The sequence below is a fragment of the Erythrolamprus reginae genome, chromosome 6 (genome assembly GCF_031021105.1).
Source record: "Erythrolamprus reginae isolate rEryReg1 chromosome 6, rEryReg1.hap1, whole genome shotgun sequence".
In the NCBI taxonomy this organism is placed as follows: domain Eukaryota; kingdom Metazoa; phylum Chordata; class Lepidosauria; order Squamata; family Dipsadidae; genus Erythrolamprus; species Erythrolamprus reginae.
In genome coordinates, this window is record NC_091955.1 from 10,366,636 (window position 1) to 10,385,081 (window position 18,446).

Genomic DNA, 18,446 nt, shown 5'->3' on the forward strand with positions numbered 1-18,446 from the left:
AATAGTCTTTAAAAACTTAACATGTTTACGTTGGTTTCGGTTCCATTTTCCCCATTAGCTTCTAGTTAAAAATCATTTACAATTCTTTCGCTCTGGTAGTTTGGCCAAGCGAAGAAGCTCTCTCCGCAGGGGGAAAAAGGCTGTAGACTACTTTGGAAGCATAAGGAACCGATTGGAAGTTTTGAAGGCTGAAAGCAAGGCAGGGAATGGGGCTAGAACAGGGATGGCGAACCTTTTTTCCCTTGGGTGCCAAAAGAACATGGGCACATGCATGAGTGCCCACAGCCAGCGAACCAAATATCATCTGAGAAATAAACATGAGCCTACTGGGCCCACCAGAAGTTGGGAAACAGTCTGTTTCTGACCTCTATAGGGCCTCTGGGTGGTGGGGAAGCTGTTTTTGCCCTCTCCAGGCATTGAATTATGAGTCAAGCCAACCTTTGACTTGACATAATGACTTTGAGCCTGACACATAATTCAATGCCTACGGAGGACAAAAACAGCTTCCCCCGCCACCCAGAGGCCCTATAGATATCAGAAACTTCTGGTGGGCCCAGTAGGCTCATGTTTCACCCTCCCCAGGCTCCAAAGCTTTCCCTGGAACCGGAAGAGGGTAAAAACGTCCTCCCCAACCCTCCTGGATGCTCTCCAGAAGCCAAAAACGCCCTCCCAGAGCCTCTGTGTGAACCAAAAATCAGCTGACCGGAACACACATGTACTTTTGAGCAGAGCTAGGGCATCAGCTCGCGGGCCAGCAGATATAGATCTGAGTGTGACTTGTGGCATCCGTGCCATAGGTTCGCCATCACTGGGCTAGAAGAAGATAAGATTTCTTCTACTTTTGTCTAGCAAAGTGGTTCTCAAATAGTGGGGTGCCCCCCCGGGGGGGTGCAGAGCGATGCCAGGAGTGGGCGTGACAAGTAGTGCGGTGCGCAGTCCCAGTTGGAAAACCGGAGATGTATATGCATCTCTGCATTCCCGACATGTGAATGCGTGCGCCCACATGAGATTCAGTTTCTGCGCATGCACAGGGAGTTAAATCTTGTGCAAGGATGCTCGTGTGCATGATATTTCACCCATTTGGGAGGGGATTGCTTTTTGCACATGCACAGAAGCAAAGAAACATGCACAGAAGCCTAATCTCATGCCCGACATGTGCACGCCCTTGCCCGTTGCCAGGAGTGCACCAGGAGTGCACCGGTAGCGCTGGCGATGGGCAGCTTTTCACAGGGCGTGACCCCAGGGAATGTGCTTTATTTTTTGCCAGAGGGAGTAGGGCTTTTTTGCACCAAACAATAGCACACAGCACAGAGCAGGAGATATGAAGTACAGAGTAAGAGACACCACAGAAAACTATTTCACAGGGATGAAAAGAAAGGAGGAGAGAGACGGAGATAACGAGACAAAAGTAAGTCTCCCGAAAGCTAAGATGAGAAAATATGACAAAGTGTATGTAGCGCTTGGCTTCACTGTGACTACGGTGGGAGACGAGGAAAGACCGGTATGTTTACTGTGTCTAAAAATGTTGGCAGTGGACAGCATGAAGCCAAATAAATTAAGGCATCACTTTTAAACACATTACACCCCAATCAGGCTGATAAGACATCTGAGCTTTTTCAGTGAATCTTTCGTAGCTTCTTCTCTGGTAATAACACTCTACTAAGCAGAGCATACAAAACATTCGCCAGACCAATCTTCAAATATAGCTCATCTGTCTGGAATCCACACCGCATTTCGGACATAAATAAATTAGAAAAAGTCCAGAAATACTTTACGAGAAGAGCCCTCCACTCCTCCACACGCAACAGAATACCTTATGCCAATGAGGGCAAACCTTTTTTTCATCAGGTGCCGAAAGAGCACGAGTGCCCACACCCATAATCCAAAGCCTGGGGAGGATGAAAACAACTTTCCCTGCCTCCTGGAGGCCCTCTGAAGGCTGGAAATAGCTTGTCTCCCAACTTCTGGTGGGACCAGTAGCCTCGTGTTTTGCCCCCCTAAAGGCTTCCCTGGATCTGGGGGAGGGTAAAAACGCCCTCCCCCATCCCCCTGAAGCTTTCTGGAAGCCAAAAATGCCCTCCTAGAGCCTCTGTGTGAGCCAAAAATCAGCTGACCAGCACATACATGCATGTTGGAGCAGAGGCAGGACAACGGCTCGTGCGCTAGCAGATATGCAATCAGACTTGAAATTCTAGGCTTAGAAAGCTTAGAACTACGTCGCCTTAAACACGAGCTAGGCATAGCCCATAAAATCCTCTGCTACAACGTTCTTCCTGTCGACGACTACTTCAGCTTCAACCACAACAATACATGGGCACACACCAGATACAAACTCAAAGTAAACCACTGCAAACTCGACTGTAGGAAACACGACTTTAGCAACGGAGTTGTTAATCCATGGAACTCACTACCTGACTCTGTAGTATCATCACCTAACCCCAAAAACTTTACCCTTAGATTATCCACTCTTGACTCACCTGATTCCTAAGAGGTCAGTAAGGAGCGTGCATAAGTGAACCAGTGTGCCTACCGTCCCTGTCCTAATGTTTCTCTATTATTAGTATCAATATCATGTATATAAACATTGTTATATCTTTCTATACTACCAATACATACTTAATAAAGCAAAATAAAATAAAACAAACCTTGCGGAATATTGCAAACATTCGTCCCAGCAGAGAGTTGGGGGGGGGGGGGGGCGCAAAATGTTTATTTCTTCCAGGGGGGAGCATAACAGAAAATAATTGAGAAGGTCTAGCAACACTGTTGTGTGTTGAAATAGAGGGGTCAAGTGGGCTTCCCTCTAAGCCAGGAACCCAGAGTATCTTGTAACTTATGAAATGAGCTTTTGAAGGTCCTCCCATTAGAGAAAAAAAATATCTCCTCCTCATTCTAAGGTTGTTTGCAATTTCTGCTACTTCTGTTACACCAGTGTTTCTCAAATAGGGGGTGCTGAGCAATGCCAGGGGGCGTGACTCCAGAAAACATGCTTTTTTGCCGCAGTGAATATGTTATTTTTTATTATTATTATTATTTACCCCTCTCCAAGGACTTGGAGCAGCTCATAACAGAATACAATGTCACAAATCCAATATATTAAAAGCACATTGAAAACCACCATACAACTCAGACAAACCATACACAATTCTACCATAGCTTTAGCATAGCATAATTTAGCAATTCAGTTATCCCATGCCTGGGGACATAGGTGGGTTTTGAGTAGCTTACGAAAGGCAAGGAGGATGTGGGTGGTTCTAATCTCCAGGGGGAGTTGATTCCAGAGGGGAGTTGACACAGTACAGAGTAGGAGATATGAAGTGCATATAACAAACCCTTAAGAGACACCATGGAAAAATATTTAACAGAAATGAAAAGAAAGGAGGAGAGAGACAGAGTTAATGAGACAAACATAAGTCTCCCGAAAACTAAGACAAGGAAATATGACGAAGTTTATGTAGCGCTTGGCTTCACTGTGACTATGGTGGGAGACGAGGAAAGACCGCTATGTTTACGGTGCCTAAAAATGTTGGCAGAGAACAGCATGAAGCCAAATAAATTAAGGCGTTACTTAAACACATTACACCCCGATAAGCCGCTTGAGTTTTTTCAGCAAAAACGTGCCGAATATTGCAAACAAACGTCCTGGTGGAGAGTTGGGGGCGCGCGAAAAGTTTACTTCTTCTTAGGGGGGGGGGCATAACAGAAAATAATTGAGAAACACTGTGTTACACAGAGATAGAGGTAAAAATCTCTCTTTCCCTGCAAATAACAGCCAATAACAGTCGTACATTGTTTTATTGTTGCTGTGAGCCGCCCCGAGTCTACGGAGAGGGGCGGCATACAAATCTAATAGATAGATAGATAGATAGATAGATAGATAGATAGATAGATAGATAGATAGATAGATAGATAGATAGATAGATAGATAAAATGGAGGAGTGTAGCCAGGTATATACAGGTAGTCCTTGATTTACAAGGGTTTGTTTAGGGACCGTTCAAAGTTACAATGGCACTGAAAAAGTGACTTATGGCCATTTTTGACACTGATGACACAATTGTTAAGTGAATCTGGGTTCCCCATCGACTTTACTGGTCAGGAGGCAGCGAAAGGGATCACCATGACCCCAGGACACTGCAACGGTCATAAATGTGAGCCAGTTGCCAAGCGTCCAAATTTTGAGCAAGCAACCATGACAACTGACTCATCTTTAGGACTTTTGTAGTGTCCCGAGGTCACATGATCCCCTTTCGCGACCTCTGGCCAGCAACGTCAATGGGGAAGTCAGATTCACTTAGTGACCGTGCCACTGTCACTTAACAACCATGTCCAAAAAGGTTGTAAAATGGGGCAAAACCCACTTAACAAATGTTTCACATAGCAACATCAATCTTGGACTCAATTGTGGTCGTAGCAATTGCAGTAAAAAGTACAGTGAAAAGTGCAATTGCGGTGTTGCACTTCAGAGGTTCTTGTGCATTTAATGCTACATTTTCAACATGTTGTCAAGGGCTATTTGCCGTATTTCAAGACAGTTGCAAATTGTTCTCCCACTTGCACAAACACGTCTGTGCCACGAGAGGTTTGCTTTTTTTAAAAAAAATATTTTTATTGGTTTTCAAAGTAAAAGACGTAACAAAACGAACGGACATTAAATTAACAAGACACTACATTTAACACAAAAAGGAGCTACAATTGCTCCGCTCAGTATAGAAGTCTTCTTAATACAGAAAGAAAAAAACTAATTATAGTTTAGATCAATACAGAAAAGTAAATATCTCAGTAAAATATCTCTATATAGTATATGCCAGTGATTTTCTACCTTTTTTGAGCCGCGGCACATTTTTTACATTTACAAAATCCTGGGGCACACCACCAACCAAAATGACACAAAATGACACCCTAAGACACTCTCCTCTCTTTTTCCATCCCTGTCTCCTCCCCACCCTTCTGGGTGTGTGTGGGTGTGTATACACACTCTTGAACCATTTCCAAAAACAGGTGAGGGCTGGGTTTTTTTCTCTCTTATTCTTTGGGTGCTTTTTATCATATGCTTTAAATCAAGAGTCACTTCTCTCTCTCTTTTGTTTCTCTTTCCTCTCATTCTCTGCCTCAATCATTTTCTCATTTCTCTTTTTTCCTCCCCTTTTTTCTCATTTCTCTCTCTCTCCCTTCCTCTCCTTTTCTCTCTCTTACTTTCTTTCTCTTTCTCTCTCTCTTGCCTTCTTTCTCTCTTACTCTTGCTTTCTCTCTTTCTCTCTTTTCTTTCTCTATCTTGCTTTCTCTCTCTCACTCTCTTTCTCTCTTTCTTTCTCTCTCTTTCTTTCTCACTCTCACTCTCTCAGCAAAAAGTTGCAAGACCGTAACCTGAGCTTCCTTCTTCGCGGCACACCTGACCATGTTTCGCGGCACACTAGTGTGCCACGGCACACTGGTTGAAAAACACTGGTATATGCTATCATAAAAATTTTAACTTTTCAATACTTTCCACCAACTATATAATTGTGGTTTAAACCAATTCAGAAAAGTAAACTTATCTATAAAATATCTCTATTTGATATATTCTGTCTAGTAAATTTAACTATTGAACACTTTATTTTGATATCTTTAAAATTTTGGATTTTTGGATACATAATTGGAAAATAACTAAATCAGTCTCTTTTAAAGAAAATCAAATCAAGATGTTTTATAGATGGCACTTGCCACCTAATAGAATTTCAAAGATGTTTCCAAGCACTTCACCCAACTGTTGGAAATGTAAAAAAGAAATTGGTACATACTTTCATACATGGTGGATATGTTAAAAAGCAAAGATCTATTGGAATAAGGTGGAAAGATGGTTAAGAGAAATTACAAACAAAGAAATTGGGAAGACCCCAGAATTTTTTTTATTAGGTTTTACAGATACTAGGTACAAAAAAAGAAACATATTATTTAATCATTCATATTTTAGTAGCTGCAAGGATTGCTTTTGCACAAAAATGGAAAGAAAAGGAAATACCAAAAGACGAAGAGGTCTTTAGGAAGATTGTGGAATTTGCAGAATTAGATATGATGACAAGACGGTTGAATAACCAAGTAGAAACAGAATTTTATAAAACTTGGTAGAAGGTTTACAACTGGTGGAATATAAAAAAAGACCTTTAAAGATGCCATGAGACATTTGCGACCTGGATGGTGGAATAATCACGAATCCCAGCGGCCGGTAAGGTCCCACAGAGTTGGCCTTCTCCGGGTCCTGTCGACCAAACAATGTCGTTTGGCGGGCCCCTGGGGAAGAGCCTTCTCTGTGGCGGCCCCGGCCCTCTTGAACCAACTCCCCCCAGAGATCAGAATGGCCTCCACCCTCCTTGTCTTTTGCAAATTACTTAAGACCCACCTTTGTCACCAGGCATGGGGGAGTTAAGTTATCCTTTCCCCCTAGGCTATTACAAGTTATGCATGGTATGTTTGTGTGTATGTTTGGTTTTTTATAATAAGGTTTTTTTAGTTGTTTTTATTAATTGGATTTTTCATGTTGTTTTACCACTGTTGTTAACCGCCCCGAGTCTGCGGAGAGGGGCGGCATACAAATCCAATAAATAATAATAATAATAATAATAATAATAATAATAATAATAATAAATGGTTCGTTTTAGACTGAGGTTCCTGAAGATACTTCTTGTTGGACCTAACCCTAACCCCGCTGGCATTAGACGCGTAAGAATTACAATAAATTGGTCAACACAGAGGGGTTTCTGCAGAAGACAGTCCAAAATATGAAGAAGGTAGCCACAAGTGCGCGATTGCCCAGTCGCAGCTGCCATTGTGACTTCTTTGACCTTCCCCTGAGGACATTCCTGTAATTGCCTTCAAGCTGGAGGAGTTAGGAACTGTGGTTTAGGCAAATATTCATATTCCACCTCTTGTCTCTGTTACTGATGATCACACAATGATGTCCCTGTCTTGTAGATGCTGTAGCTCAATGATGGCGAACCTATTTTCCTTTGGGTGCCGAAAGAGAGTGTGTGCACGCTATTACATATGCCTGAGTGCCCACACCCATAATTTAATGTCCGGGAGGGCAAAAACAGCTCCCCCCTGGAGGCCCTCTAGAGGCTGCAAACAGCCTGTTTCCAAACTTCTAGTGGGCCCAGTAAGCTCGTGTTTCACTCTCACCAGGCTCCGAAGGCTTCCCTGGAGCCAGCAGAGGATAAAAGTGTCCTCTTCCATCCCCCTGGAGGCTCTCTGGAAGCCAAAAACACCCTCCCAGAGCCTCTGTGCGAACCAAAAATCAGCTGGCTGGCACAGTCATGCATGTTAGAACTGAGCTAGGGCAATGGCTCACTTGCCAGCAAATAGGGCTCTACGTGCCACCTGTGGCACCCGTGCCATAGGTTCTCCATCACTGCCATAGCTCAAAGGTCTTCTCACACTTGGGAGGATCTCCCCACTTCAGCCACATTTATTGGGTGAAAATAGCAAGCTGTTCTACTTCTTGGATGTTCTGCCTGGCGTGACAGCTGAGCAGTGATTAAGGTCAAAATCAAACACACAAACTGGAGTTTCAGAAACACCAAATATAATTCTTTAACAATGGCTGAGAGCCACAATTATGGCAAATGAATGTCCGTTTACTGCCAAAGAGTCTGAGTTATCTTCAAGGCCGATAACAAATGTTCAGAACCTCCAAGTTTTGTAAATAATGTCTCTGAACTGGACTGAAGCAAGGGTACTCACTCTTTTTTGCAATAGTTACAGTCTTTCATAAAACAATTGTCCAAAGGCTGGGTTTCTCCAAGGAAGCAGGGATGTTGGTTTAGAGAAAAGTCTGGATCTGTTTCTCTTTCTCTGTTAAACCACGAACGATAACTCCTGCAAAGAACACTCCCACAAACCTCCCCTTTTATGCATGCTGCAGAATTCCCTATTACTCTCAGCTGTGATCAAGATCTCCTCCTGTGTCTGCGCAACTGTTTTTGTCTCCCCCTAATCCTTCACACACGCACATTCAGGATTGGATCATTAACCCCCCCCTCTTCATTTGACCCAAACAAGGTCCTAGCTGGGGGTTCTTGAGAGACAGAACTTGAGTTTAGAATGGATCCAGCCCTGAGTCAACATACATACAATTCAGATATATGCAATTCTGCATCTGAAAATGGAATAATTCTTTCTTGTTCAGAACTGTGTGTAGTTATAGATAGGACTCAACTTAAAACCATTTGAAGTTATGATGGCATTTCTTTCTTTCTTTCTTTCTTTCTTTCTTTCTTTCTGTCTATCTGTCTGTCTGTCTGACTGTCTTCTTTTAATTGCTTTCTCTTTCTTCTAATTTCTTTCTTTCTCTTTTTTTGTTTTTCCTTCCTTGTTTATTTTGTATGGAAAGAAAAATTCAAAATGAAATGTTAAAAGCTTTCCATCTTTCCATCACTCTTTCTTTCTTTTTCTTTCTTCCTCCCTTTCCTGTTTACTCTTTCTTCTTTCAACTTCCCATCACTCTTTCTCTTTCTTTCTTTCTTTCTTTCTTTCTTCCTTCCTTTCTTTTTTCTTTCTTCTTTTATTGCACTTCCTTTTTTTCTTTTTCCTTTCTTTTAATTTTTGCTGTGAGTTGCTCCGGGTCCTCGGAGAGGGGCGGCAAAAAATCTAATAAATTATAGTTATTATAAATTATTCCTTCTCCCTTTCTCTTTTTCCTTTTTGTTCCTTCCTTCCTTCCTTCCTTCCTTATTGTTTACTTTCTGTCTTCTTTCCAGCACTCTCTTTCTCTTTCTTTCTTTCTTTTCTTTCTTTCTTTCTTCTTTAAATTTTCTTTCTTCTCTCTCTCTCTCTCTTTCTTTTTTCTTTCTTCCTTTCTTTCTTGTTATACTTCTTTAGGTTGGTCATTTTCCAGACAGGATACTTGACTCACTTGACATATTTGGGAAGCTTTAAACATTTCCTTTCGCTCAGAATTGAATTTTTCTTTTCGTACAAAAGGAAAGTGGCAGATGTTTAAACATGATGGGTGTTGCCTTAAAAAAACAATGGCTAAACAAGATTAAATTATTGAAAACCCACTGAGCATACTCGCTTGGGTCCAAGTTTATTTCAAACATTGCTTTTCTATGAAATTTCTTCCCATTCACACCCACCATCTGCTCAGAGAGCTGCAGAAGTCTTGCAGGAGATTTGAACAGCGTTCCAAAATCACTGGCTACTTTGATATTCTATGGCAAAGAAAAGGAATATGTATTTCTTTCAGCCCTGAAGTGAGCCGAGGACAGCATTGCAGGCACAACTGTTTTTATAAATCCAGATGCATCATGGAAATTTGTTTTTAATTGGTTTTAAAAAAAACTGTCTCCAAAGAAGCATCGGTAAAATAAATTGTAATTCTTTCTTCTCAATTTATGATTTGGAACTGTACATTAGAAATTATGGATTCTTCTTAAAATAACTAACCAGTGGAATGGCTTGCCTTTAGAAATAGGTGTTTCACCAATGGAGGCTTTTAAGAAGATACTGGGCAGCCACTTGTCTGAAATGGTCTAGGCCTAGGGCAGTGATGGCAAACCTTTTTTTTTCCTCGGGTGCCAAACGCATATGCCACATGCAATTGCACACATGGAAGTGCCCACACCCATAATTCAATGCCCTGTGCTCCCCTGCGCATGGGCGTGTGATACCCCCTGTGCTGTCCCCCCCCCCATGCACGATCCCTCCGCTTTCCGATTTCCCAACTTTGGATGGGCCCAATAGACCCATTTTTCCCCATTATATCCTTCTTGAGGTGCGGTGACCAGAACTGTAGAATAGAATAGAATAGAATAGAATAGAATAGAATAGAATAGAATTTTTATTGGCCAAGTGTGATTGGACACACAAGGAATTTGTCTTGGTGCATATGCTCTCAGCGTACATAAAATAAAATATACATTTGTCAAGAATCATGTGGTACAACACTTAATGATTGTCATAGGGGTCAAATAAGCAAGTACACAGTACTCCAAAGGTAGTCTCACCATCGATCTGTAAGAGTGGACATGCTCTCAGTTTATAATTTAATGTTTTTTTATTATTTTATTTTATTTTATTTTATTTTGTTTTGTTTTGTTTTGTTTTGTTTTGTTTTGTTTTATTTTATTTTATTTTATTTTATTTTATTTTATTTTATTTTATTTTATTTATTTTATTTTATTTTATTTTATTTTATTTTATTTTATTTTATTTTATTTTATTTTATTTTTTTATTTTATTTTATTTTATTTTATTTTATTTTTGCCTTATCTATGTCCATCTTCTTCGCTCTTGGCACTGATTGCAAGCCATAAGAGAGATTGGTTCAATAGCAAAGAGTATTTATGAACTGACTGGGTTTGCTTCCTGATTGCCTTGAACTGAGGGGGATTTCTTTTTGAATTAAAAATGGCCGTGATTCAACGAAATTATATTTGGGGAAAGGAGGGAAACACTCATAAAACTCTCTACTGTTTGATTAAGGTCTCCCAGCTCACTGGAAGACAATGGCAACATCGGTGAGATGATCTTTCTCAGCGGTCAGTGCGAAGAAAATGATTTTCCGGTTCTGCCAGGACCGATAGCATAGGATGTGGGTACCCACCCATGTGGTAAAAGCTCCAGCTTGAAATGTAGACACACCCTCAGCTGCGATAGGTACCTATCCATGGCAGGACATGAATCCGGACTTTAAACTGATGATTTGTGTCAAATGTTCCCAGATAACTTAGGTGGGTGTCTGTTTGTTTGGAGGGCTGGCCCCGGAGAGCCTTCATGAATGGATTTTTTCCACAGACAATTAGGATGAGGAAAAGATTAGCTGAATTGTGTTAGGGATGAAAAAAAAAAAGAGAGAGTCCAGGAAATAGATCAAAAGAGGCTCACAGAAGGGAGGTCACACACCCCAACACATTGTGTGGGAAGTTCTTTGCATAGCTTCCCTCAAAGAGAGTTCTTTGTCAGCTTTTCCAGGCTGAGAAAGATAGAAAACCATCACATTACAAACGGCTGGATTGTGTGGAGGCTACAAAGGGAGACTTCCCTGTGGAAAACTAATTAAAAGGGCGGGAAACATAAAAATGTATAAGAATGGGTGCCATCTTAACCCTATGCCCTTGAGTTCGGATTCTCTCTGCTGCTTCAGAGGACATCTGACATCTGCATGTAAATTCGTCAACCATTCTTCAGACCGCTTTCGTTTGGAGGGCGTGTGGCAGTTTGGTCATATAGAATAGAATAGAATTTTATTGGCCAAGTGTGATTGGACACACAAGGAATTTGTCTTGGCGCATATGCTTTCAACGTACATAAAAGATAAAGATACATTTGTCAAGAATCATGTGGTACAACATGTAATGATTGTCATAGGGGTCAAATAAGCAATGAAGAAACACTCAATATTAATAAAAATCAACAAGTTACAGCCATACAGTCCTAAGTGGGAGGAGATGGGTGATAGGAATGATGAGAAAAACTAGTAGAATAGATATGCAGATTTAGTAAAAAGTCTGACAGTGTTGAGGGAATTATTTGTTTAGTAGAGTGATAAAAAATGTTCTTGTGTTTAGTTGTCTTGGTGTGCAGTGCTCTGTAGCGAGGGCAGGAATTGAAACAGTTTGTGTCCAGAATGCGAGGGGTCAGTAAATATTTTTTACATGAAAGGACCGCCCTTTGCTTGCAGCGCTGCTGCGGTGTCCTTTCACGTAAAAATAACAATGTTTATTTTTAGGTGAAGAATTGCCTTTGAAGGAGCCGGGGAATCCCTCCCATGAAGAGATTCCAGGGGAGGAGCTTTGATGTCACCGGCAGGTTGCTAAGGACGCCAAGGTGATCACTTCCTGGATTCCATGGAATCCAGGAAGTGATCACCTTGGCGTCCTTAGCAACCTGCCGGTGACGTCAAAGCTCCGAACGCCAAACACGACCCTGAACTTTGCCCGAAGTTTGGAAAAATTTTGGGTTCATGTTCGGTATACGGTATGGTACGGACCCGAATTGTGCGGGTTCAGTTCTCCCATCACTATTTGTAACCACCTGGGCCATAGCACACCAACCCAGCACCACCACCATCCTCCACTGTCTTCAGGAGTTGGCCCAAAAGCATGTTCATTGAGTCAATGACACTAGTTAATCATCTCATCTATTGCCGTCATCTTTCCCAACATCAGGGCCTTCCCCAGTTAATACTTTTTTCTAATTTGGTGGCCCAAGTATGGGAACTGTTATCCAAACTATCTTGAAGTTATTGACATTTGGGTTCCTATATTTTGCATCAGTTTGGGCTTCCAGAACACCTTTACACAAGATTATATGCTGCAACGTCCTACTGGTCAATGACTACTTCAGCTTCAACCGCAACAACACAAGAGCACGCAAGAGATTCAAACTTAATATTAACTGCTCCAAACTTGACTGTAAAAAATATGATTTCAACAATCGAGTTGTCGAAGCGTGGAACTCATTACTGGACTCAGTAGTGTCAACCCCTAACCCCCAACATTTCTCCCTTAGACTGTCCACTATTGACCTCTCCAGGTTCCTAAGAGGTCATTAAGGGGTGTACATAAGTGCACTAGTGTGCCTTTCGTCCTCTGTCCAATTGTCTTTCCTTTATCTCATATATCATATATATTTTCTTCCTTTCATATATCTTCTCCTCTATTTTTACATATTATCTTTATATATATATTACTTCATGTCTATTCTCTTCCATATGTATTTGTGTATTGGACAAATGAATAAATAAAATAAATAAATAAGAGGTTATGGTTGTTTGGGTGGACCTGAATTTTGCCTTCTATGGACAAGCAAACAAGCCAGCCGTGGTTCTTTCGTAACCTTGATTGGGTTTTTTTGCTGCTAGGAAAGGCCTGGAGGCTTTCCGATGAGTCTAAGCCACATCCTGTGTGAGTCCTCCTACACTAATCTTTCAGCCATCATTCGAAGCAGTTCACCTCCACTGATGCACCTCTGGAATATGAGCAGCATCCTGTATCTCAATCGGAAAGAGTGGTTGCCTCAAAGCCGTAATAAGATAATGATTTGCAATCCCCAAAAGAGATTGCTCATAAAGGTTGGAAGGTCTAAAGGAGAAGAGACTACTGCTCATCTGTCTGGAACCCATACCACATCTCAGACATCAACACCCTTGAAAACGTCCAAAGATATTTCACCTGAAGAGCCCTTCACTCCTCCACTCGAAACAGAATCTCCTACGAAAATAGACTAACAATCCTGGGCCTAGAAAGCCTAGAACTACGACACCTAAAACACAATTTGAGTATTGCCCACAAGATCATATGCTGCAACGTCCTACCGGTCAATGACTACTTCAGCTTCAACCGCAACAACACAAGAGCATGCAACAGATTCAAACTTAATATGAACCGCTCCAAACTTGACTGTAAAAAATATGATTTCAACAATCAAGTTATCGAAACGTGGAACTCATTACCGGACTCAATTGTGTCAACCCCTAACCCCCAACATTTATCCCTTAGACTCTCCACGTTTGACCTCTCCAGGTTCCTAAGAGGCCAGTAAGGGGCGTACATAAGTGCACTGGTGTGCCTTTCGTCCCCTGTCCAATTGTCTTTCCTTTCTCTCACTTATCATATATATTTTCTTTCTTTCATATATCCTCTCCTCTAAGTTCACTTTTACCCTTATATATATTACTACATGTCTATTTTTCTTCCTATGTATTTGTGTATTGGACAAATGAATAAATAAATAAAAATAAATAAATAAAGTCCTTTATAAATCCTTTCAAAAGCAGAGACAATATTGCAAGCTACCCTCTCCAACGCTTATCTACCCAGGATGAAAGACAAAACAGTACAGTACATCAAGTATGAAGATTTCCTAGGTTGTGGGTGGAGGAGTGGCAGAATGTGGAGGTGGAGTTAAGAGAGGGATGAGCCTAGAATCCCTAAATAGCCACAAATCTGAATACAATTTCCCTTGAATTCCGTGGACACTTATTTAAACTCATAGCAGGTGCTGAGTGTTACTTGAGAAGATCATAGATATATGTAGCAATAGATCAATTTAATTGGACCGTCACTTATGGACCTGATCTTTCACAACTGATAATTGCAGAGTTGATACAACTTCAAGCTTCAAGAAAATAAAGCAATAAGGTAATGATTTGCAATCTCCAAAAGAGATTGCTCATAAAAGTTGGAAGGTTTATTTTTATTTTTATTTTTATTTTGTCCAATACACAATGAGGGTTTTAGTGGGTATATATCTATATACACATAGTAAAATACATGATGAAGGTTATAGAGGAGATACTCATAGTAAAATATATCTAAGAAAGAATAGAAAAGAAGGTATAGTAATAGAACATATCAATGAAAGAATAGAAGAGGAGATATAGGAATAGAAGAAAGGTATAGGAGATATAGGAGAGCGATAGGGCAGGGGATGGAAGGCACTCTAGTGCACTTGTACTCGCCCCTTACTGACCTCTTAGGAATCTGGATAGGTCAACCGTAGATAATCTAAGGGTAAAGTGTTGGGGGTTTGGGGATGACACTATGGAGTCCGGTAATGAGTTCCATGCTTCGACAACTCGGTTACTGAAGTCATATTTTTTACAGTCAAGTTTGGAGCGGATAATATTAAGTTTAAATCTGTTGTGTGCTCTTGTGTTGTTGTGGTTGAAGCTGAAGTAGTCGCCGACAGGCAGGATGTTGCAGCATATGATCTTGCGGGCAATACTTAGATCATGTTTAAGGCATTTTAGTTCTAAGCTTTCTAGGCCCAGGATTGTAAGTCTAGTCTCGTAGGGTATTCTATTTCGAGTGGAGGAGTGAAGGGCTCTTCTGGTGAAGTATCTTTGGACATTTTAGAGGGTGTTAATGTCTGAGATGCGATATGGGTTCCAAACAGATGGGCTGTATTCGAGGATGGGTCTGGCAAAAGTTTTGTAAGCTCTGGTAAGTAGTGTGAGATTGCCAGAGCAGAAGCTACGTAGGATTAGGTTTACAACTCTTGAAGCCTTCTTGGCTATATTGTTGCAGTGGGCTTTGGCACTTAAATCTTTCGTTATTAGTATACCAAGGTCTTTAACCGAGTGGGGATTATCTGTGATAATTTGATTATTCAGTTCGTATTTGGAGTTCAGATTCTTCTTCCCAATGTGTAGGACAGAACATTTGCTAGTTGAGATTTGGAGTTGCCATGTGTTAGACTGCTCAGAAACAGCGTCAAGGTCTTTTTGGAGAGTAGTTGTGTTATCGGTGGTGTTGAAGAGTTTTACATCGTCGGCGAAGAGGACAGAGTTGCTTGTGATGTAATCGCAAAGGTCATTGATGTAGATCTACTATGTTTTTATATATGTCGTGAGCCACCCCGAGTCCTCGGAGAGGGGTGGCATACAAATACAACAAACAAACAAACAAATAAATAAATAAATGTCTAAAGGAGAAGTCCTTTTTAAATCTCATCCTTTCAAGAGCAGAGACAATATTGCAAGATATCCTCTCCAACACTTATCTACCCAGGATGAAAGACACAAAGGACGTTCTGGAGAATAAGTGGAATAACTTTACCTTGCCCAAGTCATGTATGCTCCATTGCTTTAAATGGCTTAGACTTGTCCTTCTCAACTTTGACAGCTTTAAGGTGTGTGGACTTTAATTTTCAAGTCAATAATTCCTTGACTTGAATGCCTACATATTCAAGTCCCTCTTGCCACTGAGCAAGAAAACTACATTAAAGTGGTTGTGCCCCAAGCTAAGAGGTACTGGAAAAAATTTAGATGTGGATAAATAAAATCTTACAAGAAAAAATACAATTATTACCGGAATTATTTTTATTAGGAATTATGAGTGCAAAAATAAATAAAAATAGCAGATACCTCATTTTACACATCATTACTGCAGCCAGAATAGTATATGCACAATTTTGGAAAGCAGACAAAGTCCCATCAAGCCAATCAATAATAATAAATTTTTTAGAATTTGCAGAGATGTCCAAACTAATACTTGAAATTCAAGACACAGAGGATACTGAGTTTTACAAAATATGGTCGAAATGGTATAATTGGCTAGAAAACAAAATCAGATGTAGCAGATGTAAAAGTAAGAATTCAAAATTAGAAAGGGGGAAAGTAGATAAGTTAGACTAACTACAATGTGTTCTGTCTCACACAACAAATAAGCAGCAATTAACTTCCAATTAAGGCTCAGACACAGGGTCTTGAAATGAAATAGTCTATTGTACAATCAGGTTTGTTGAAAAACACAAATTAGAACAAAGGAATGTCCTTCAGCTGCCAAAATTCAAAGCGAGTGGGAGAACTGATAAGCAAGGTTTTCAAAACAAAATTACTCACACACTTAGCACTATATTGTTCAGACTGCAGAAAGATATGTTTGTACGAAAGACAAAAACTCTTTTCCTTCGAAGAATCAAACATTGATTTTCTGCAAAGAGAACCTCCCAATCTCCTCCCCTTTTATACACCCTGGGATTGTAGACTGCACACAACTGTGCTCAAGTCCCCCTTCTGAGCCTGTGTAACTGCTCTTGCCTCCCCCGCATCCTTCTCACTCTTTCATCCAGGATAGGATCCCTCATCTCCTCTTCCTTGTCAGACTCAGGCAAAGCCCCATTTGGGGTTTCTATAATCTCTGCAGGACCCTCACTCATTATCTCTCCCTCCATTTCACTGTCTGACTCCTCTGACAGCCACACAGGCTGACCCAGTTGGACCTGGTTCATCTGTTATCAAAGGACCTGGCTAGAATCCAACCACAACACAATGAACAATGAGAGATCGAAGGATAAAGGATAAAACAATACACAAGACTGCGACTATATGTGGTGTTAGAGTGGGGTTTTCTGTTTGTAACACTGTAATGTGGATGTGGTTGTATTAGATTATATATATATGTATATTCTGTAGGTTTGTATATATCTTTCTTTCTTTTTTTCTTTTTCTTTCATTCTTTTTCTATATTTTTTCTGGGTTTTTAAACTGTTTGTTGTTTTCTGTTTTTAAAACTGCCTTTTTTTTTTTTTAAGAAAACACATTAAGGCCTCCTTAAACAAAGAAGGAACGAGTTAATATTCTCTCCAAAGTATAGCTAGTTAACCATTTTTAAGGCACTGGGCTCCTAAGAGAAGGCAAGGTTGCTTTGGCGTGCTCAGTGAAACTGATGCTACCATATTTCCCTGAAAATAAGACACTGTCTTATATTAATTTTTGCTCCAAAAGTTGTGCTACGTCTTATTTTCGGGGGGTGCCTTATATTTCTCAAATAAGACAAATTCACAGGCAGAAAAGCTGACACCCTCAAAGAAAGTGTACCGTACGGTACACTGATTACGGTACGGTACCTGTCAGTATGGCACCCACACACACAAATGACGGCACTTATATGGTACAACAGTATACTCCCGCTATTGCAGCTTCCGGCCACCAGAGGAACTACAGTCTACGCACTGTAGTGGAGACTGTAATGGCAGTGAGACAGCAGCAGACTGTGTCTGCTGTACTGGACGGTACAAAGCGAGGGAAGGGGCCAGCAGGGAACGCCACGTTATTACGGTACCGCTATGGGGGGGGGCGTTTGCCCAGGTTCGCCTGGTGCGCCAGTTGCGGCCCTACTTGGACCGGGAGTCATTGCTCACAGTCACTCATGCCCTCATCACCTTGAGGCTCAACTACTGTAACACTCTCTACATGGGGCTACCTTTGAAAAGTGTTCGGAAACTTCACATCGTGCAGAATGCAGCTGCGAGAGCAATTATGGGCGTCTCTAAGTATGCCCATATCACTCCAACACTCCGCAGTCTGCATTGGTTGCCGATCAGTTTCCGGTCACAATTCAAAGTGTTGGTTATGACCTATAAAGCCCTTCATGGCACCGGACCAGAATATCTCCGGGACCGCCTTCTGCCGCACGAATCCCAGCGACCAGTTCGGTCCCACAGAGTTGGCCTTCTCCGGGTCCCGTCGACTAAACAATGTCATCTGGCGGGACCCAGGGGAAGAGCCTTCTCTGTGCTGGCTCCGACCCTCTGGAACCAGCTCCCCCCTGAGATTAGGATTGCCCCCACTCTCCTTGCCTTTCGCAAACTCCTTAAAACCCACCTCTGCTGTCAGGCATGGGGGAACTGAAACATCTCCCCCTTGCCCATGTTGTTTTGGTGTTAGATTGATTGTATGCGTGTTTTAATATTCTGGGGTTGTTTTTATGAATTTTTAGCTTAAAATTGTAATTGGATTGGTGGGTATTGGATATGTTATTATGTATTGTTTTTATCTTGTTGTGAGCCGCCCCGAGTTTTCGGAGAGGGGCGGCATATAAATCCAATAAATCTAATCTAATCTAATCTATGAACAGCTTTGAGTGGTACCGTATGTTTTTCCACCGTACCGTATGTAAACTTGACTACGCCTTATTTTCGGGGGGTGCCTTATATTAGCAAATTCTGCAAAACCTCTGACATG